At 35.3% G+C, this 24418-nt stretch overlaps 1 long non-coding RNA gene across 2 annotated transcripts; it reads right to left on the bottom strand.

The window, feature by feature from the left end:
* Positions 1 to 9535: 9535 nt before the first annotated feature.
* LOC141577471 (uncharacterized) lies at positions 9536 to 24324 on the bottom strand. 2 transcript variants are annotated; one of them, XR_012506469.1, is made up of 4 exons: positions 24196 to 24298; positions 23885 to 24087; positions 17648 to 17704; positions 9536 to 10062 (listed from the first exon to the last, which is right to left on the bottom strand). It is a non-coding gene; the product is annotated as an uncharacterized LOC141577471 (long non-coding RNA). The 2 variants fall into 2 exon arrangements; XR_012506468.1 differs by having other exon boundaries at positions 23885 to 24324.
* Between the last annotated feature and the right edge of the window lie 94 nt (positions 24325 to 24418).

Consider the following 24418-nt stretch of genomic DNA (forward strand, 5'->3'; position numbering starts at 1 on the left):
GCCTCCCAAACAATTGATTTCTTTGTGGGAGTTTTTCATAGTTTTTAAGAGTTTGACTATTTCATCAATTTTATTTTCATGGAATTTTAAAAACCATTTTAGAGATATGTTTTCTTTTTTCATCACTAGAGGCCATTCCATCTGCAGGATAGGAAGATATTTTTTAAAAAGCAGAAGAAAATGATTTGTGTTCTTATGCTTTTTTTTTTAACATTTTTTTATTGAGTTATAGTCATTTTACAATGTTGTGTCAAATTCCAGTGTAGAGCACAATTTCTCAGTTAGACATGAACATACTTCTGTAAAGTAACACATGGCAATCTTTTTTCTTTTCTAGGAGAGAAAGGCTCTCTATAAATTTATTTCATTATATTTCAATGGATTCATGAGATGAGCAGCAACTGTGTCGATGTTTTGAAAGGAAACTATGATGCAGAGGTCTTTTGGGGTGTAAATGCTGCTAATCTGTACCATTAACTTGATAAGCTGACTACCGTGCCTGCAGGATCTGACTCTTACCCCTCGAAGGTTTAAAGGTTAGCTTAGGCAGGCTTAGAGTAAGCTTACATTAACCAACCTCAAAGCGGGTAGTGTACAAACGCTGAGTGTCAATGTTTGGATTTGTAATAAAACTTCAGTGGCTACAGAGACCAGAAAACTCAAGGTAATAAGCCTAGCACATTCTCTTCTGACAAGCACACCTCCATGGGAAGAAAGAAAAATTATGACCACAGGGCTGAACAGTGGACACGGAAACAGAACAAAAGGAATAAGTTAACCTGAATGATAGTTAGTAAGAGACTTGATACAACCACTTTCAAAATTGGGTTAGATTTGCAATTGAGAAAGTGATTTCTGAAGTTTTCAAGTAAGTTTTTTCCCCTGAGCACTGTTAAATGAGCAGAGCCAAAATTTTCTTTAGGAATTTTCCTTTTCCTTTGTTTAAAGTGGCCATCAATTCCTCTTCTGATGGGCATATTCTTTCTTTAGCTATAAAAATAAATTCAATTTCTCTTCAGTCTTGCAATCCTAGAAGCCTGTCTTTCTTTTTAAGTGACACATCCCTAAATCAAAACCAATACATACTGTTTCTGTATTTTAACTCTAAAAAAATTAAATTTTATTTCCCTGTTTATAATGTCTATTTGGGCCTCCTCATCACCACCACTTCTCACACACATATAAATCTGCTCCTATCATATGATCATCACCATTAATTCTGCAGTTGTACAAAACCTGAACTGGGAATTAAAAAATTTCTTTTTGAGTACTCAGGCAAAACAAACTGATTTTACTGTGAGATATAAGATATGCTCAGAAATGCTGAGACTTTGTAATAATATCATCTTTATAATTTATGAATCTTAATAGATTTGTAATTTTACTATCACTAAATCTAAATTCCAAATTTTGTTTCTGTTTTCAGTGTGGACCTCAGATAACAGAAAACACAAATTCTCTCATTTGTCTTCATGGAATATAGGAAAGAACAAAGAAAATCTTCAAGCAAAATATATTTTGTTAAGTTAAATAAATAAATACATACAAGCACATTCATACATTTACAAATATATGCACATTTTTATCAGTTACAAACTAAAACCAGAAAAATATTTCAAATTAATGTCTTTCCTTTTCTGCATCACTTATTCTTTTTGCATGAAATATAATTACAGGGACTAATAATTATAAATAAGAAAACTAACTTTTCTTTAATGTTAGTCAAACCAAACCAAACCAAAGCCAAACGCAGAAGCCTGCAAATAAGAAAATAATTTATTTGGGGTCTTAAGAATCGCAATTAGGGAGGCACAGATTCATGTAAAACCAAGAGTGCTCTGGGGAAGAGAAAGGGTCAGGAGCTTATAAAGGCAAAAGCCATGAGGCTGAACTTTGACACAAACAGGGAAATATTTGTCCTTAAGGGATGGCTGTCACTAGTTGTTTTAGGGTAAGGGTCAGATAAACAGATAGGCTGTCATGAGTTATTTTAGGGTAAGGGCTCCATAGGTATCATGGGTTTCTGGCAGATGTTCTGGAGGCCTTTATTCAGACAATACGTGGTCAAAAGGTCAGATTCCATTCAGGCCAAGCATTGCGTAAGTTACACGTCCTCAGTGGCCTCCTGGCTTCATTTTAGAGTGCTCTCTTAGTGATACCAACTCCATTTTTATTTTCCTTCCACATTAGCAAATGGTTCACACACACTTCCTACTTATGCAGAAGTCCGTTTCATTGTAAAGAAGTAAATCGGATGTTTGGAGTTGAGAGATGACCTAAGAGCATCGTCACTCTGCCGTGACGCAACAGCCATTTCTCAGTCTTCCTCCCTTCTTTGGAATCATCTCCATGACCCAGGATGGAAAAATACACCTAAGCGTCTAAAGCTTTGCAAAATAACCAGGATGTTTGTGACAGGCAAAGGGTACAAGTGTCAAATTCATAAGATCATCTATTCAGGGCTATTCTCATTTTTACATAAGAGTGAAGTAATGGGATTACATAAAATACATATGTGTAAAATATGATACAGTATATGCTAACTGTATATTACAGCTCTCTCTCAGTACAAGCTATACCTGGAGAGCCAGTGAGCCATGAGTGAGAGGCAGGCTACCAGTTTAAATTCCCTGCACCATAATTTGAAAGTTGTATGACCTTGGGCAAATGATTTCATATTTGTGTACGAGTTTCCTCATCTATAAAATGTGAGTGAAATTAATACCTATTTTATTGGGTCACTGTGAGGATGAAACAGGTATATACAGACAGAAAGTCAGAGGGAAAATTGGGCATAATCCCTCTTGTAAAAGAGGCAAAACTTTACTCACGTTAGGTTTTCAGCTTGGACTCTACCAAAAAGAGTTGTTAATCTTAACAAGAGAAAACCAGTTTATTAACACCTGCAGGGCACACCACATATCACAGGGGAGAAACCTAAGCAAAAGTAACTGGAAATGGCAGCTTAGAATTCCTGCCTATATAGCATCTTGAACAAAGAACAATAAACTCGCAGAGAAATGACAAGATAAAAGAAACCAGTTTAGGCTTCCAACGTCGGCCAGCTGTGGGAAGGTAGAATGGAGTAAGATTTGTTTGCAGATTGCTCCAGTCTCTGGGCTGATAAAAAAGTCTTCTTTCCTCTTGGTACATGGAGGGTACCTTTCACACGGGAGTTTTAACTCCTACTTTTGAAAGGAAAAGGAGGATCAGAGTGTCTTTTTGTACCTGTTGCTTCTTAAGTGACTTTCATTCAAAATACTCAGCATATTTTGGGGTGACATATTCTGATTTCCTTCACTGTCATACAATATGACAACATCAAATAGTTAGCAAGGAAGTGGAATAACAAGAATTCTCATATTTTGCTGGGAGGTCTATAAAATGGTATGTTCACTTTTGAAAACTGTTCTTCAGTTTTTTATCAAGTTTAATGTATATTTACAATATGACCCAGTAATTCCACTCCTAGGTATTTGCACAAGAGGAATGAAAACTTACGTTTATGGGAAACTTTGTTCAAAAGTACTCATAGCAGCTTTATTCATAACTGGAAACAACCCAAATGTCCATCAACAGAAAAATGAATAAATAAATGGTGATATATTCATACTACTCAGCAATATAAAGGAACAGCTAAAACACACAACATGGATAAATCTCACAGACATTATTTTGATCAAAAGAAGCTAGATACTACATTATAGACTGAGGTTATGATACAATCCCATAACTGGAACAAATCATGTTAACTGTAGTTCATTGTTACATGTATTTAAAATATTATTGTTTTAACAATATCCAAGGCATAGTAACAACCTAAGTGTCCACTGATGGATGAATGGATAAAGAAGTTGTGTGTGTGTGTGTGTGTGTGTATATATATATATATGTATATATATATATACACACAAATATATATAATGGAATATTATTCAGCCACAAAAAGAAGAAATACTACTATTGTGACAACATAGATGGAACTTGAATACATTATGCTAAGTGAAATATGTCAGACAGAGAAAGACAAACACTGTATGATCTCACTTACACGTGGAATCTAAAAAAAAATTAAAACAAAAACAAAAAACCCCAAACTCATAGAAAAAGAGATCTGACTTGTGGTTGTGGTGGGGACTGGGGGGAGGAGGAATTAGAGGAAGGTGGTCAAAAGGTACAAGCTTCTAGTTATAAGATAAATAAGTAGCAGGGATATAATATACAGTATGATGACTATAGCTAACACTGCTGTCTGATATATAGGAAGGTTCTTAAGATGGTAGATCCTAAGAGTTCTCATCATAAGGAGAAATTCTTTTTTCCAGTCTTTTCTTCTTTCTTTTTAGTGTTCAATATGAGAAAATGGATGTTAGCTGAACCTATCCTGGTAGTCATTTCACAATATATGTAAATCAAACCATCATTCTGTATGCCTTAAACTTATGCACTGATGTATGTCAAATTATTTTTCAATAAAACTAGAAGAAATATTTTTTAAGCATTTAGATGTAAGTGCAGACTTCTCACCTGCAGAACTGTGAGATCATAAGTGGATATTATTATAAGCCACTACATGTATGTCTGTGGTATTTTGTAACAGCAGCAATAGAAAAATAACACAGATGTCTTGCTCCTTTTTAGACTGGGCACCAGTCACTGCCAAAGCACTTTTCAAGCAGGATGGTTTGGTAACACTCCATCATCCAGTACTGTGCAATATCCACATTAGATGTTAAGTGCACTTTTCAAAAAACAATGTTTTACTGAAGGATCTTTTGGTGGCTAGGAGCAGAAAGCCAGTCAAGCAACTAAAATTAAAGGGAGTTTTTGGTAAAAATATGAGAGGAAATCTCATGGGCCAGCAGCACAGCTAATGAATCTAGCCATTCTACAAAGGAAGGGGGATCCAACAGTATTTCTCGAAAAGATTTCCCTCCCATCTTCAAGCCAGAGCAGAGTCAGAATAAACATCTGAAGAGATAATTATCAACAAATTAGTTAAAATTAAATGCCTCATTTCCCTGCACACTTGGCACATTCATGGCTCATTTGATAAAGCCCTTTGTAAACCTGATTATATAGGATCTACATAATTTAGGATTTTAAAAAATATCTATGGTGGTGACACTGGTGAGAAAAGGAAGGAGGGGTGCAGAGCAATACTTTGGCTGAAAGTAGAACTCATGAGGCTTTGTGATGAATTGGGTGTAGGGTGAATGAGAAGGAAGAACTACATGATTCTCAGGATTTAGGCTCCTCTGTAAGCTCCAGAAGGACAAATACAGAATCTTTGTTTTCCTTCTCATTGTATCTATAGTATTCATCCCCTAATAGGTTCATAATAAAAATATTTGGTGTTCAATGATAGGAAACCACTATATATTTCTTTAAGCAGGGGAATGACATGATCAGATTTGGGATTCAGCTAGCCAGCATTGATAGCAGTGTAGAGGGTAAACAAGGCTGGGATGGGTGGTGGCAGAGACTGAGAGCTGTCTGTGAAAGTCTAGGCTCCTTTTCTTCCTGAGCACACAACTAGACTACATCCCCCAGCCTCCGCTGGGTTAGGTATGACCGCTTAAGCATGTTCTATAGAATAAGAGATGGAAGTGATGGAAGTGTGTGCGGTACTCCCACACTAGCACCTACAGATGAGACTGAAACTTGTTTTACTTTCTCTTCCCACCAGCTGAAATATGGACATGGTAATCCTGCCTCAATTGGACAAATGAGGAAAATGTCCCAGCAGATGACTGAGACCCAAGATGGAAGGAGTTTGGCTCCCTGAATCTCTAAATGAAGGAGAGTCACCCGCTGACTTGAAAATCTACTCTGGATGGAGATGAGAAATGAACTTACTGTTCTTCAAGCCACTGAATTTTGTGAGTCTTTTTTTCTAGCAACGTAGCCATCCTTATTAATTCAGGGTAGGAGTTACAGAGTTATGCTAAAAACAAGGATATTTTAATAACCCAGGTAAGAGATGATGGATACCTGTGATAGGATTTAAGGGTAGGTGAAAAAAAGATATGGAGCTATTTATAAATATATTCAACATGGCTGCTTTAACTTCAAATTTCTTAAAATGCTGACACTTCTTCAGCACATTACTTGGCTTCCTGCAAGGAGAGTTTTATGCCCACCAGTTAATTAAAACTTACCTTCCAAAAATCATTAGAGACCTAATCACACATATTCAACTTCCTAGCGAGGAAAAAAGAGTAGAAATCCAAATCTAGAGGCATTTGGAAAATATAATACTGAAACAAATGAAAGACATTATTGACAAGGAATAGACCCAACTGTTGAAACAATATAATAAAGGACAAAAGAACACAAATTCTATATAATGATTTGAAGTGGAGGAAGATGTGGAAGGCTCTTCTTTTTTTTGAGGGGGAGATAGCAGACATTTGTTAATATTTGTAAAGATTATTTCCCACCCTCCTTTAGTAGACAATAACTATGGGCTATTTACAATGTCCCCAATTTAAAAACAACCTAAAGTTTCAGCAATAGGGGTTCAGCTAAATCAAGTATAATAAATTTGCATAAGGAAATAGTCTGCAGTCATTTCAAGTTGCACTGTACTTAACACTTATTAAAATGAAAATATTAAGAGTGATATGTTTTTAAAAGGTTAAAACACAGTAAATATAGCATGTTCCTATTAATTTGCATTTTTATGAGTATGTAGAAAACAGTCTGGATGAAATCTTACAAAAATATTAGAGGTGATTCTCTATGCTTGTGAGATTAAAGGTGACTTTCTTTTCCTCACTTTTATTTAGATGAAACTTTCCTATTTTTTCTAAATTAACATGTGTTAATTGAGTAATTAAAATTAAAATTAAAAGATGCTCAACATCACTAATCATTAGAGAAATGCAAATCAAAACCACAATAAGATACCACCCATTAGAATGGCTACTATTAAAAAAAATAGAAAATAACAAATGTTAGTGAGAATATGGAGAAATTGGAACCCCTGTATAGGTGGGAATATAAAATGGTATAGCCACTATGAAAAGCAGTATGGCAAGCCCTAAAAAATTTAAAATAGAATTACCCTATGATTGAGCAATTCTGCCTCTGGGTATATACCCCAAAGAATTGAAAGTATGGTGTCAAAGAGGTATTTCTACACCCATTCTCATAAGAGTATTATACACAACAGCCAAAAGGTAGAAGCAACCCAAAATAGTCATCAATGGATGAATGAACGAATAAAATTAGTTACATACATAGAATGGAATATTCTTCAGCCTTAAAAAGGAAGGAAATTCTGACACATACTACAACATGGATAAACTTCAAGGACATCATTAATGAAAATAACACAGTCACAAAAAGACAAATACTGTATGATTCCACTTGTATGAGGTGCCAAGAGCTGTCAAATTCATTGAGACAGAAAGTAGAATGGTAGTTGCAGGAGGTAGAGGGAGGAGGGAATGAGGAGTTGTTTACTGAGTGTAGAGTTTCAGTTTTGCAAGATGAAGACCATCTGGAGAGACTGGTTGCACAACACTGTGAATGTATTGAACAATACTGAACTGTACACTTTAAAATGATTAGGATGGTAAATCTTATGTATTGTATATTTTACTGAATTTTAAAAATTTAATTGAAAATAAACACAAATGAAGGAGTTCTTTAAAGGAGAGTGAGTATATGAGAAAATGAGTCACAACAACCAGTTCAGGAAACTTTCCCTGACCAAGCCAGTTCTGCTGTGATCACTCTTTTCTGTGCCTTATCTATTTATTGTGTATTTAATCACTTTGATCTTTTGGATGAATACCTGATCTTTTCATGTTTTTGCATGAATTTAGATTACAAACACTTTTCTGATCAGACATTCTTTTCTACTTTCTTCTCTGTAAATAGTGAATGTTTAATTATATTTTAGAACTATGCAGATTTTGGAAATTTAAACTTTCCATTGTGAATTACTAATAACAAAAATGATTAAAAATAAAAACTAAAGGGGAGGGTATAGCTCAGTGGTAGAGTGCATGCCTACATCACAAGGTCCTGGGTTCAACCTCCAGTACCTCCATTAAGGATAAATAAATAAATAAATACCTAATTACCCCAAAATTTAAAATAAATAAATAAATAAAGACTAATGTTTCCATACAAATTAAAAAAAAATTTTTTGTTCTAGTCCTGTGAAAAATTCCATTGGTAATTTGATAGGGATTGCATTAAATCTATAGATTGCCTTGGGTAATACAATCATTTAAATAATATTGATTCTCCTAATCCAAGACATGGTATATCTTTCCATCTCTTTGTGACATCTTCAATTTCCTTCATCAGTGTTTTATTGTTTTCAGAGCACAGGCCTCTTGTCTCTTTAGGTAGGTTTATTCCTGGGTATTTTATTCTTTTTGCTGTGATTGTAAATGGAATTACTCCCTTCATTTCTCTTTATTTGTATGGAAACACAAAAGACCCTGAATTGTCAAACAATCTTCAGAGAGAAGAACAGAGCTAGAGGAATCATACTCCCTGAATCCGGACTACAAAGCTACAGTAATAGTATGTACAAAAACAGACCCATAGATCAATGGAACAGGATAGAAAGCCCAGAAATAAACCCATGAACTTATGGTCAATTAATCTATGATGATGAAGACAAGAAAATACACTTGTGAAAAGACAGTAGCTTCAATAAGTGGTGCTGGGAAAACTGGACAGCTACATGTAAAAGAATGAAATCAGAACATTCTCTAACATCATATACAAAAATGGACTAAAAATGGATTAAAGACCTAAATGTAAGACTGGATACTATAAAACTCTGAGAGGAAAACACAGGCAGAACACTCTGAGATAAATCATAGCGATATTGTTTTGGACCCGTCGCCTAGAGTAATGGAAATAAAAACAAAAATAAACAAATGGGACCTAATTAAACTGAAAAGCTTTTGTACAGCAAAAGAAACCATCAACAACATGAACAGACAACCTACAGGTTGAGTGAAAACATTTTCAAACGATGCTACCAACAAGGGATTAATTTCCAAAAATAGAAATAGCTCATACAACTTAACAGCAAAAAAGTGAACAACCCAATCAAAAAATGCACAGAAAAATGATTATAAATCAATAAAAAATGTTAAAAATAAATAAATAAATAAATAGAATTAAAAAAAAAAATGCACAGAAGACCTAAGCAGGCATTTCTCTGAAGAAGATATACAGGTAGCCAACAAGCACATGAAAAGATGCTAAATATTGTTAATTATTAGAGAAATGCAAACCAAAACCACAATGAGGTATCCCCTCACACCAGTCAGAATGGCCATCATTAAAAAGTCTACAAATTATAAATGCTGGAGAGGGTGTGGAGAAAAAGGAATGCTCCTACACTGTTGGTAGGAATGTCAATTGGTGCAGTCACTATGGAAAACATTCCAGAGATTCCTTAAAAAACTAAAAACAGAGTTACCATACAATCCAGCAATCCCACTCCTGGGCACATATCTGGAGAAAACTCTAATTAGAAAAGATACATGCACCCCAGTGTTCACAGCAGCACTATCTATAATAGCAAAGACATGGAAGCAACCTAAATGTCCATCAACAGATAAATGCATAAAGAAGATGTAATATATATATATACATATATATATATAGACACACACACACATATATATATAGACACACACACATATATATACAATGAAATACTACTCAGCCTTAAAAAAGAATGATATAATGCCATTTGCAGCAACACAGATGGATCTAGAGATTATCATACTAAAGTGAATTAAGTCAGACAGAGAAAGACAAATATCATATGAAATCACTTATATGTGGAATCTTAAAAAAAATGATACAAATGAACTTATTTCCAAAACAGAAATAGACTCACAGACATAGAAAACAAACTTATGGTTACCAAAGGGGAAAGTGGGGGAGGGATAAATTAGAAGTTTGGGATTAACACATACACACTACTATATATAAAATAGATAAACAACAAGGACTTACTGTATAGCACAGGGAATTATATTCAGTACCTTGTAATAACCTAAAATGGAAAAGAATCTGAAAAAGAATATATATATATGAATTACTTTGCTGTACACCTGAAACTAACAATAATTAATAATACTTCAATTTTTTAAATGATTTAAAAATAAAAAGATAAAAACTAGTGGAAGCACCAGCTACAGGTTCTGGATTTTCACATTCCCTAGTCTAAGATATTCTTTTAAGGTCTGCTCAGTTGTTATTCAGGATTACAGTAAATGACACAAAAGATTTAATTCACAAATAAAAATTTAGCTCTTCCTCACACAGTCAACTAGTGTAAATAACAAAATTCCATTAAAATCGATCTGGAGAAAGGGTTTAAATCCCTTGTCTTTTGCCTGCAATTTGCCTGAGGCCTGGTTGAGACAATTGCCTGCTCCTGTTACTCTGTAGTTCCCTTCCCCTCCTTTCTCAATCATCGAAATTTATTCCCTTCAGCTTGGGTCATCCAGGAGGGTTGGAAGTCTCGGTTACAATAGTATGTGTGCTCAATGCTTGCTGAAATTTTTCTTCTTTAAATAAACCAAAAATACCATATTTAATAAGAAAAATTCAATATAATAGAGAGGAGAGAAGAAGAAAGGAAGGCAATTGATATTTGTCAAGACTATACTTTGTGCCAAATTCCATGTGAAAGTATACTTTAATATCATAACATAGTTATTGTTATGCAACTCTTACCGTTAAGAGTACAATGCTTGTTTCCTCATTTGGTGCATGAAATTTTATCTATTTATCCTATGTGTACTAAGGGAAATTAAACTTCAGTTTATTCACAGATTTTGTAATACTTAACTAGCTACTATGCAACTTTACAGATCCTGGTTATAATTAACGCAATCAATATGAAAGACTATTTAGACTATCTCCAGTTGAGGAAAAAGGCACTTGTATTTGTTTTAAAATCAATTATGGTGCATGTAAAAATAAATGATGATTATAGGAGAAATATTTTTAAAATGCATTATAGAACTAGACTTCTTCTGTGACTGTTTCCTGAACTCACAACCCTTCCCAGCAGAATAAACTTATCAATTAACCTTTATTTGAAATGTGTTTAATTATTTCATCACAGAATTCTTGTAGCAAGTATGCTAATGAAGTAGGAATATTGCCTCTCAATGAAATTTATGTGTCAATTAGGTGTTATCTGGGGTAAGCTAATGCAAATGCAACCTATTTTTTGTTACAATTAAATATTCACCGTAATAGAATTTAAAACGTAGCTTGGAAAAAACCTCCTAAATGTAAACTATTTGTGCAATAATTTTCTAGTACCTCCCTCCTCAGACTGATAAAAGCCACATTAGCACATATCTAAGATAGCAGCATTCCAAGTTCTTTCTGGTTTCTCCTAGGAATCACACAGCTTCATTTTTCACTTAGAAATCCCATTAACCCAACCAAATTATAGCACTTTAACATTGCCCCAAGTCCCTTGCACATTGTACAAACATGTTCACAAAATGAACATAATACATCTATGTTAAATCACATGCTTTTCACAAAACGATTGTATGTGGTGTATTTACTAATACCTGATATTAAGGCATTTAGAAAATATTTTTTGATGAATAGATACTGTGCAAATGGCAGTCAAAAACAGTGAGTTACATAAATCAACATTGTAAATAACTTCCAAAGGTAAAAAAGAACTTTTGTCAAAAAGTTTCTTCTTCTAATTGTTATTTCTAGGAGCTTCAATCTCAGGGGGAGGGTTCAGTCCTCTGTGCCAAAGGATGTAAATTGTTTTCCTTCTAACTAAATGGAAACAAAGATATTCTATGTGGTCTGATTTGGAAGACTCAAATATAGTGATGTTTCTTTTGCCCAAATTAAATCTATAAATTTCAAGGCAACTCCACTTAAAATCCCAATTGGATTTTTTAAAAAAATAGAACTTGACAAGATAATTTTAAAGTTCCTTTGATTCACTGGAGCATTGTTTGTTATGGCAAGGGACTGGGAACTACTTAAATGTGCTTTGGAAGGAAACAATAGGATGCTAAGTAGTTATTAAAAAGAATGAGGCAGAACTATAAATATTGACATTGAAAGCTTTCCAAGATCTATTGTTCAATGAAAAAAGCAAAGTGCAGAACAGAACACAATCAGGGCCAAAAAGGAAAGGATTTGTATATGTATCTATGTACATGTACACACACACACAACACACATACATATACACATATGCATATGTGTATATGTACACATATGTGTATACATGTGTGTATTTATATCAGAGTTTAGTACATGATAAAGTGACATTTCAAGTCAGTGAAGGAAAAGATGATTCCGTAAATGATGTTGGGATCACTGGCTATGGATTTGAAAAGTCAAAATTTTATTTATATCCCAACCTAACAACTAAATGTTTAGGAGTGAGGGTATAGCTCAGTGGTAGAGTATGTGCTTAGCATGTACGAGTTCTTCGGTTCAATCCCCAGTAACTCCATTAAAATAAATAAATAAAAAACTAATTACCACCACCCCCCCGAACAAAAGGAGAAAAATTTAAAAGTTACCTGGATTAATTATTATCTTTGGGAGGGAGGGTATAGCTCACTGGTAGAGTGCATGCTTAACATGCTTAAAACTTTAAAAAATAAACCTAATTACCCCCCTCCATTAGAAAATCTTGTTCTTGGCTTTAAGAAATTCACAATTAGCAGAATAAATAAAGTCTTAAGAAATAAATGTTTTTTAAAAATGTTACAAAGAAAATATAAAACAATATTTTCTTGGGCATGTAATGTTTAAGGGAATAACTAAATCTGATATCCATAAGAAAAAGATTGACCATCAGATTTCATAAAAATTTCAGGCTTTGATGTGGTAAAAAGATATAACAGATAAAAAAGATGTAGATTATTTACACACACACACACGCACACACACACACATACACACAGGCACATGCACTTGCACCACACAGAAACCATCCCAAAAAATGATCTTGAAAAAGAAACTTAAATCATCTGAAGCCTATGAAATGTTGTACTTCCCACTAGTAATTAGGAAAATGCCATTTTAAAATAATGTGATGTTTTCGTTATCCATGCAAAGATTTTAAAAATTGATACTATCCTGTATTAATGAGAAGTGAAGAAAAAAAGCACTCAGATATTTTGTTTTAACAAAGTGTAAATTCATGCAGCATTTTTGGGGAGGCAAATTGGACAATGATCATCAAAATTTTAAGTGTCCATAAGTATTAACTCAGAATGCCAAATCTAGAAATTTGTCAACGAAAAATATTCACACATATGCACAAAAATGCATGAACAAGGATGTTTAGTAGGAGCAATGCTTGCAGAAGCAAGACACTGGAAACAACCTAAGTGATTGTCATTAGAAGACTATTAAAGGAACATTAGAGGATATAAATGATTGTGGTTACACAGAATGTATTCCGTATAGAGTAAGTGGTTGTACTTACATTCAATATATTACATTTTATGGAATATTATGAATCCATTAAAAAGAAAAGAATACTATAGCTTTACATATATTAATATGTAAAGGTCTCTAAGGTATACTATTAAGTGAAAAATCAATGTCTGGCACAATGGTATAATGATTCCTTTGTGTTAACTTTTAAAACAAAAGAAAAACCTATGTAGATAGTATATGTTAATAAATATAATTTTTTTCCAGGAAGAATCACATTCTATCATGTTGTTCTTTTCTTTTTTTTGTTTTTAATTTTTGGTTTTTTTTTTTTTTATTGAAGTATAGTTGATTTACAATGTTGTGTTAATTCCTTTTTTTTTTTTAACTGTTTCCATTTTCTAGCCATGAGTGGTTGGTTACTTTTTATTTTAAAAATATCAATAGATGGGCAGTGGGATTATCGGCTCCTCTTTTCTCTGAATTTGACAAAAATTAACAAACATTATTTTTAAATAACATTTAAAAGAAGAAAAAACTTTAAAGTAAAAAATAAAAATGAATCTGACCCTTGCGATGTATTGTTACATGAAGAGAGAAAGTTGTATAGCAAATGTATTGTAAGAGCCACTTTATTAATTAAAAACAAAGAAAACACACACATGGAACTACATATTTGTATAAATATGGATAGCTAGCTATAGATATAGATAAATGTATAGATATTTATACAAATATTGATATATATGTACACCCATAAACCAAGCTGTAAATAGGGATGATTAATGGAGACGGACGTGATACTGGGGGATTAGATGAAGGAGGACCGCATACACTTTGTACTTCTGTATTGTAGTCTTTAAGTTTTTCTTATTCCTTATAATTTTACAGATTCACTAGTGTATATCTAGGACTTTCTCTCTGATCTATTTTTTAATTTATTTTTAGGCAGCTTTATTGAGATATAATTCACGTAACATACATAATTATTCACCCCCTGTTAATTATATATTTGGAATGTCTCAAACTAGCCTGCATGTTTCTCAACTGCTTTTTCATATTTTTAAAGCAATCTTTTTGACTCTGTGGGTTCTTGGGATGAATTGATCTGTAGTATTTCCCAAGTCTTTTTTTTTTTTTTAATACAGTGTTCATTCCAGAATTTATCTTGTTTATTGAGATTTTTATTTCACTATGATTTTCCCTTCCAGTATATTTCATTATTCTGTTCTCTTTCATGAACGTTCTTCCTTCACTCCTTTGGGAATCTTAAACTTTTTTTCTTTTCTCTATCCTCCGTTCCCTCAGGAGTGCATCTTCCATTTGTACTTTGAACTTTAGTTTGCAGATTCATCCTGTGGAATGTTTCTTACTACTGTTTTCCATTGTTTGGTCCCACCCATCCATGTTGTCATCTTGCAGTGTCTTCCCCACGACTGACCAGGGCACCCTGTCAATAGACAGAACCCAACTCCTAGTTTAGCCCACTTGTGATCCTGCCTTAGAAAGAGCAGCCAGTCCAGAACTGATTCCCCACTTCCCTCTGACTGTCTTAGGAGACTTCTGTGGGAAATACAACCTTATAGAAATGCTGCCTTGCAGCTTCCTCCCTCTTGTAGAATGGTGTCCCTGGACGTCTGGGGCGTGTCTGCCACTCCCCTGTCCCTTGCTGCAACGATCAGTAATCTGAATATAGGCTGTAGCTAATTAGGCTTTCACAATATAGTATCGCCTTCTGCAGCACAGAATTGGTTTTTGTTAAATGGGCATCCTGAGGCAGAGTCCTCCAGCTTTTACGTACCTGCATATCTTGGGCCTCACTACTTAGAGACCGCAGTGGAAAGCCTCAGGACTAGTAGGAAAATTAATGGTCTTAACTTCTACAAGCCCATCCCTGCTTATTTGCCCCTCATTTACTCCTCCTTTCCTTCACTTGTATTATTGCGGGAAGTCTGTCCTCAGCTCTCACTAAAACGAAAACTCTGAGAAGGCAGGACTGAAGTCTCATTCATCTTTATACACTGCACATCACACAATCCTTTGGTCAAAGGATATGGTCTTCTTATATTTTTATGGAGATGGGCCTTGCTATTTGCTGGGAACTGTGTTAGAGCTAAGGATTTCATTATGGGCAAGACCCAGTCTCTGCTCGCAAAGCGCTTACAGTCTGATAGAGATTTCTGAAAACCAAGCTAGCAGTTGTAAGAGCTGATGGGTTTAGAAAAGAATGCTGTTGAACATGGTGCAGGGGATCAAATAAAGATTTGTGGGAGCTTCCATTTTGGCAAACACCTGGAGATTCAGGGAGAGCGGCTCATTCAGAGAGCACGGTAGCTCACGGCTCCTCTCCCCATAACTTGCTCTGTGCCCTACCTCTTCCACCTGGCTGTTCCCAAGTTATATCCTTTTTTGTAGTAAACCAGTGATGTAATACTGAAGTGGGAAAACATAATAAAAAAGTAGAAAGAAGGAAATGTCACCGTAAAGGTATCAGTGAATGAAATCAATTTTCATCATATATACTGGGATGAAGAAAATTGATTAAAATAATAAAAGAGAAAATACCTTAGGAAAAAAAAAGAATCAATGTAAAATGAGAACAAAAGGAATTCAAAATAAAGATCTCTTTAAAAAAATATTTGTGGACTCAAAGGACACTGCTCTGAGTGTCATTGCCCTGACATGTTTATATTTGGACCCTGACCTATACCAGCTCAGTAATCCCCCTTCCTCACCTCCCACCCAACCCTGACCCCTCACTCAAGTTTTTGCTCTGTTGTACTCATTCCAGCATCCTGTTAATGCTTGTTCTTTCAACACCTGCAGATGGGGAAACAGGGAATGCACCCCTCTTGCTTACTGAGAGTCTGCATATAGTAGACACTCATGTTTATTTCTTGAATGACTAAATGAAAGGAAGTATTTGGAACTGAAGCTTTATGTCATTCGTTCCACACAGAAACTTGTCCCCACCATTCCACAAGCCCAAAGTAACTCTGTAGTCTCAACCAGACTCTGCCCACTTCCTGACGCTCCCCCATGTTCCCAAGTGTGCTCCAGCACTACTGGGCCTGGAAGCATTTTTAAATCACTTAAATTGTGATGGTTGCACAGCAGTATAAAATTACTAACACTCATCAAACCATACACTTACAATAAATGGATTGCATGGTCTGTAAATTATAGCTCAATAAAGCTTTTAGAAGTTAAAAAGAAGAGCAGATTATGAATAGCTCTGGGAGCCAAGCTGCAGTGTCTGCCACAGAAACACTTGGGGTTTTTTTCCCCATAAATAGAATTATATTTTGTGTATTTTTTGCAAATTTAACTTTTCATGTAATATGTACCAGAAGAGATCTTGTTGTGTAGCACACATATTTTATCAATTTTAAATATACAATTTTTCACATTTTAATGTGAACACCTCTTATAACTGAATTTACATGTGTATTAAAACCTGAGAATGGGTGTCAGTGGCTTGGTAGAAACTCCTAAGAACTCCTAGAAGCTGTAACAGAGGAACACATGGTAAACAAATGCTGATCAAAACTACAATGAGTTTTGTACACCAGTCTGAATGGCCATCGTCAAAAAGTCTACAAATATCAAATGCTGGAGATGGTGTAGAGAAAAAGGAACCCTCCTACACTGTTAGTGGAAGTGTAAATTGGTGCAGCCACTATGGAAAACAGTGGGTTTCCACTGGAAGTCCCTTAAAAAAATAAAAATAGAGTTACCACATGATACAGCAATCCCATTCCTGGGTATGTATTCAGAAAAGATAAAAATTCTAATTCAAAAAGACACATGCACCCCAACGTTCATAGCAGCACTATTTACAATAGCCAAGACATGGAAGCAACCCAAGTGTTTATCAACAGATGAATAGATAAAGAATATGTGGTATGTATATACAATGGAATATTAGTGAGCCAAAAAAAGAGAATACAATAATGCCACTTGCAGCAACATGGATGGAACTAGAGATTATCATACTAAAGTGAAGGAAGTCAAATTATACAACATCACTTATATGTGGAATCTGAAAAAATGAGACAAATGAACTTATTTACAAACCAGAACAAGACTCACATAGAAAATAAACTTATGGTTACCAAAGAGGAAAGAGAGGAAGGGATAAATTAGGAGTATGGGATTAAAAGATACTCACTACTATATACAAAATAGATAAGCAACAAGGACTTACTGTATAGCACAGGGAACTATACCCAGTATCTTGTGATAACATATGATGGAGAAGAATCTGAAAAAGAATATATATATATATATCTGAACACTTTGCTGTACACCTGAAACTAACACAATATTGTAAATCCACCATACTTCAATAACAATAAAGAAATAAAGAAATGCTGTATTACCAGTGTTTTGAGTGGCACACAGAACAGCTTGATGGGGAAAAGCATATCACTGATGACTGAATCAAAAGTATAGCAGAAGCATTAGATGCACAGCGTGAAGTTGTTTTAGGAATTCCACAACCAATTTATTCCGTTGCTATTTTCCCTTTTGTAAGTATAAAAGTATTATATGATCTAGGGTCAAGTAAGTCTAAAAGACCTCTTTCACTAAACATAAAATATAAATTCTCTGTAATAAGAAAGCATTATGTCATGGTTTGATTGACAGCATTTTTTTCCTCATTTTTTCTGTTTTGGTTCGTTTTGTTTTCCAACTTTATTGAGGTATAACTGAAAAATAAAAATTATATATATATTTAAATTATATATTTTTAAACACTATTTATCAACTTTAATGCTCTAGTGACTCCCTCATATGTGCTTTTTGGTGCATATGTGTAAGAATTGCTCTAGAATAGTTATATAGGAGTGGAATTTCTAGATTCAAAGGATTACACATTTAAAATTCTAACTCCTAGGTACTGTTCTCCAAAAAAGTTTATATCAATTTAAATGTGCATTAACAATGTACCGAGGTACCCATTTTGTCACACAACAGGTGTTTTTTGATTAATACACTTTTGTGAATCTGGTCCTGAAAAATGGTATTTCATTGTTCTAGTCTGCTTACCTTTTAACTTTGCTTATGATCTCATGCAGAAGACAATTTTTACATAGTTAATTGTCGTTCTTTTGCATTTGCATAAGGTATTAAGGTTATAAACAAATTTCTTATATTTGCTCTTAGCACTTATACAAATCCTTATTTTTTTTAATTTTTTCTCTCATTTATTTATTTAATGTATTTTTAATTAATTAATTTTGGGGGGTAATTAGGTTTGTTTATTTATTTTAATGGAGGTACTGGGGATTGAACCCATGACCTCACGCATGCTAGGCACACACTCTACCACTGAGCTATAACCTTCCCCCTATAAATCCTTACTGTTAAGCTCTATAATCCATTCAGAATTCATTTTTGTCTTAGTGTATGGTAAGAATTTTCTTTCTTTTCTAAATGGATAGATGGCTGTTTCAATACCATTATGGACTTGTATAGCCTCTCCCATGTGCTTATATTTTTATTTATGCTTGAACTCTATTTTATTCCTTTGTTAAAATTGCCTATTTGTCCACAGTAATGTACATATTAAATTACATATCTTTAACATCTGGTAGAACAAACCGTATAAATTTGTTCTTTGCAAAAGTCTCTGGACTGTTCTTGAGCAGTTCTTCCTTTAGACAAGTATTAGAATCAGCTACTCAAATGCCATGAAAAATGCTATTGGAAATTTGATTAGTATATATTAGTCCCTCCTTTCCTATCTCTCTACACCCTCTCTGCATGATTTTGTCTATTCCCATGGCTTTAAATACTATATGAATTCTAGGAAAGGCAAGTTTAATAGGAGCATAAATGTGAAAGGTAAGCCTAGAACTTTTCTAGGAGACAACATAGGAAAATGCTTCTTCATGACCCTGAGGTAGGCAAATATGCAATTCACTAACTGATGACTTGGACTTCATAAAAATTAAAAATTTCTGCATGTTAAATGACACTTTAAAGAAGTGAAACATTGAGCTACAGACTAGAAGAATATGTTTGCAATAAATATATCAGACAAAGGACGGTTAGCAGGATATTTAAAGAACTTTCACAAATCAATAGTAAAAAGGCAACACAATTTTTCAAGTGGGCAAAAGATTTGAACAGAGTCCCCACAAAAGAAGAGATCTGAATGACCACTAAATTTATGAAAAAGTGCTCAACAAATTGAGATCTTAATGAGATACCACCACACACACACACCAAAATGGCTAAAATTTAAGATTGGTAATTCTAAGTATTGGTGAAGACGTGGGGTAATGTGAGAGAGCATAAAATATAACAGCCACTTTGAAAAACTGCTTGGAAGTCTCCTATAACCTGAAACATGCACCATGATAGAGCAATTTCTGTGATAAAGCATTTCCACTCCTAGGCGTATACCTAAAAGAAATGAGTGCACAGGTCCAAAAAATGACTTGTACAGGAATTTTCATAGCAGCTTTATTTATAATAACCCAAACTGGAAACAACCCAACTGTCTGTCAACAGAGGAACTAATAGAGAAACTATGGTATATTCATACAGTAGAATACTACATAGTAGTATATAGGAATGAACAATTAATATACATGATAACAGTACACACTGTATGATTCTGTTTTTAGGACATTCAAGAACAGACAAAGCCAAGCACTGAAATCAGAATAGTGGCTGTGTTGTGCCCTGGCAGGGGGCCAGGGAGAGGGGTGCATGGCATGGAAAGACAGGAAGGAAACAGGAGGGAATTTTCTGACTGAAAATTTTGTTGACTGAAAGAAAAATGAACAATGCAAGAGCTGTGAGCTAAGTTCCATTTAGGGACTTGCTGAGAACTATAGCCCGGGAGACAGAATTTCAGTAGCTCTGAGAAACTGCTCTGAAAAGGTCGCCGGGGGAGGTTAGTTTACATATGATTTTTGGCTGGGGAATACAGGCGGTATTCTTGGTAACAGATTACTGCTAGTCAAAAAAAAAAAAAAAAAGATACAGTGAGTCAATGATTTTGGTGCTTTTCTGTGTATGGGTAGGTGCAAGAAGTGCATTCCTTAAAATTCTTCCTGAGATACATGTAACAATCTAAGGACCTATCTGTCGAAAGAACAGAGCATCCTGTTATCATTTTAATTTCCTCTGTCTGAAGCACAGAGTACACAATAAATCAACGACTGCAGCAGCTTAATCTAAGAACTGGTTGATGAGCAACATTCTCCATCTTTCTTTGTTTATAGCACATTTCTTTATCTTGATCTAGACAATGGTTGCATAAGTATATATGTTTGTCAAAATTCATTAGGCTTTACACTTAAACCTGTCCATTTTTAATATATAAAGTATACTTCACCGAAGTACTCTTAGGATAAATAGTTGGAGAAACGTGACAATGAACATTTGTGTGATTTCTGAAGAGGGCTACAATATGTGTTAATTGGCTCTAAAAGGTGATAGCATTCATTCTTTACTAAATTTAATTTTACTCTGAGACTTTCTGATTTCCTTTTTACTGTGTTCTATCACTAGTATTTATTTCACTTGATTAGTTCCATTTTCAGAATCAAAATAGAACTGAACCAGAGAGTGAAGAAAAAATTGTACAGGATGTACTATGATAAAGATAGAAATAGACTTAATTACTTAACAAAAAGCCTGTAATAGAATTAACGAAGTTGTGGGTAGTGACAAATACAGGAAAAGAAGTATTTCTCCAGAGGGAAGGAAAGATATCTTAGAGGAAGTCTTTAGAGAGAGAGGGTGAGCTGAGAGCACTAATTAGCTGTATAGGACCTCAGGGAAGTCACTTAATCTCTCTGGGGATGATTCTATTTTACAGATTTTCTTATATGTTACATGATAGGATTGAAGTAACTGAGCTCAGAGCATCATGCTAGTAAAGTACAATATAACAATTAATATTCCTGAGTCATTCAGAAAAGGCTAAATTCTATTCTCTGTATTTCGTTTCATAATGTAGAGAAGTATATAAAATATGCTTTGTAATAATAAATTATTATTGACATACTGAATGCCTACTCTGTGCCACGTATTAGGCACATATGCTAGACAGTATACTTTCATTGTCTTATTTAACTTTCACCTTAATTAATTAATGATTTTTATAATGTGTATAATTTGATCAAGTGAAATGTTTAAAAATAATATATATATATACACTTCATTATAATAACAATGTAGTATTATTGCAGACAACTGGGAAAAAATAGAAAACCATAAAGAAAAAAATAATCCTGTTACTATAAAAGCAACTATTACCATTTTGGGACCTATCAGTTGAGACTTTTATACATACACATTTGTTTGTTTTCTTTGGTTTTATAAAACTGAGATCAACTCAACATATTATTTGTATCCCGTTTTTATTTTTTAAAAATGTGATTTTTCAATAACCAATAGCGTACTATTTTGTAAATAATATAGGTTAGGCTATCCCTTATTGTTGGCCAGAGGAAAAGCTTTGACACCAATAACATAAATTTTAGTTACATGAAAAATTCCCAGGGGCACTGTCTCAATTAGGGTCCCTGGGAAAGGGGGTGGGAATAGATGGCACACTTTAAGAGAATAATTTGAGGAGTGTTTAACACAAAACCTGTTTACAAAAGAGTGGGCAGAGATTAGAGAAACCACAGTAATAATGCAGTCTGTGACCCTACTGCTGAAGGCACCTGTTGGCTTGAAGGGGCTAGAGGAGGAGGGAGAGGGCAGTTACAGGAACCTGGAAACAAAGAAATCTCAGTGGAGAGCCCTGCCTGACAGAAGCTGTACTAAGCACTTGGTTGAGGGAGCAGCCAGTCTTCAGGGAGCCCAAAGGAGGAGACAGGAGGATAAAAGCCAAGACACCCGGCTGGCTTTGAGCTCCTGCCTACGCGCTCCATTCAGATTGTTCTCCCCAATAAGAAGCCATGGGGCCAGGGAGACTTTAGTGTGGTCCAAACAGGTTGGCTGCCTTGGGTACAACGTAGGGTAGAGAAAAGTGAAGAATACATCCGGAGGAGCAAATGGAATTCCAAACACATGCACTTCCTTGCTTTAATCATGCTTATTTGGCAGAATTTATAACGACCTGGTCTGGGAATCGGAGAGGTTTTCTCTTGAGACGTGATATTGAATCTGAGATCTAAAAGATTTGTAGGTGTTTAGAATGTGATGAGTTCAAAGGAGACATTCAGATATGAAAAGGTGCTCAACATCACTAATCATCAGGGAAATGAAAATCAAAACCGCAGTGAGATATCACCTTACACATGTTAGTTTGGTTATAATGAAAAAGACAAGAGAGAACAAATTTTGCAATGGATATGGAAAACAGACACTGTACATTGTTGGTGGGAATATAAACTGGGACAGCCATTATGGAAAACAGTATGGAAGTTCCTCAAAAAATTAAAAATAGAGCTACCATATGATCCAGCAGTCTCCTTTCTTTGGTATCTATCCAAAGGAAATATAATCAGTATCTCAAAGAGATATATGTATACCCATGTTCACTGCAGCTTTATTCACCATAACCAAGATACGGAAACACCTAAATAGCCAAGCTATGGAAACAACATCCATCATTGATGGATGAATGAGTAAAGGAAATGTGGTATATACAGACAGTAAAATATTATTCAGCCATGAAACAGAAGGAAATCTCGTCATTTGTGGCAACATGGATGAACCTGGAGATCGTTATGCTAAATGAATAAACCAGAGAGGGAAAGACAAATATCGTACAGTGCCATTTATATGTGGAACCTTTAAAAAAAAAAGCCAATTTAATAGAAACAGAGAATAGGGTTGTGGTTGCCAGGGGTTGGGGTGAGGGGGAAATGGGGAGATGTAGGCCAAAGAGTACAAACTTTTGGTTATAAGAAGATTAAGTTCTGAGACTAACGTATAGCACGGTGACTATAGTTAATAATATGGTATTGTATACTTGAAAACTCCTGAGACAGTAGATCTTAAGCATTCTCATCACAAAAAGTTAATTATGTGAGGTGGTGGATGTGTTAATTATCTTGATCTTGGTCCTCATTCCACAATATATCAAATCTTCTCATTGTACAATTTAACTATATACAACCATATTTGTCAATTACTCTAAACAGTGGTTCTATCATCACCTAGTTTCTCTGAATCACCTAGTTCCTTCGTGATAATTCTAGGGACCAGTGTGAGGATTAATCGTCTGCTTTCTATAGCCGCATCTCTCGCTATTTGCGCCTCTGTTGAGTACCTGTTTTCCTCATCTTATATCACGGTGGAGCAGTCTAACCCTGCTTGAGTGTAAGCTTCTAGAAAGCAGGACTGACAGGACTCAGAAAGAAGTCCGGATGGGGTAAGTACAAGTGCCTTGGAGAACAGAAGAGAATGGACTGACAAGCCTAGAGACAACCTGGGGGCCACCTCCCGAAGGTAGATGTGAACTTACCTGGGCCCATTTGTCCTCCTACAGTATTAGGAATTCTCTTGTGTGAATGTTGGGTGTGGGGTTCAAGGAACATCTCTCAGGTCTCCCGGTAGCCCCCTCACCAGCTCTCGCACGTTCTCTTCTATCGGTCAAGTGCGGAAGCCCTGGGAGGGCAGTCTTCATGCCATGGGGTTCCCGCACTCAGTGGCCACTAACACACATTTCTGGAATAAATGGATGGGTGGATGAAACACTTGTGCAATGGAAACCTCTTGTAGCTTCTTCCCGGCGAGTATAATCCGTAAAATCTCCGCCCCATTCATTCCACTAACCCTAACTCCGCCCCTAACACGGAGGCTCCAAAACCCGCGCCACTCCGCCGCCAAGTCGGAGGCCCCGCCCACCTCCGGGCGCGGACCCGCTCGGCGCGCTCCCTCCTCACGGGCGCCGCCGCACGCGGGGACACGCGGGGCAGCAGTCAAGTTCCGGGCCACAGTGCGCTTGCGCAGGAGGTGCTACCGGCTAGAGGAGGGGCGGAGCCTGCAGAGCTCAGAT

This window comes from Camelus bactrianus, chromosome 4, assembly GCF_048773025.1.
Source record: "Camelus bactrianus isolate YW-2024 breed Bactrian camel chromosome 4, ASM4877302v1, whole genome shotgun sequence".
Classification (NCBI taxonomy): Eukaryota; Metazoa; Chordata; class Mammalia; order Artiodactyla; family Camelidae; genus Camelus; species Camelus bactrianus.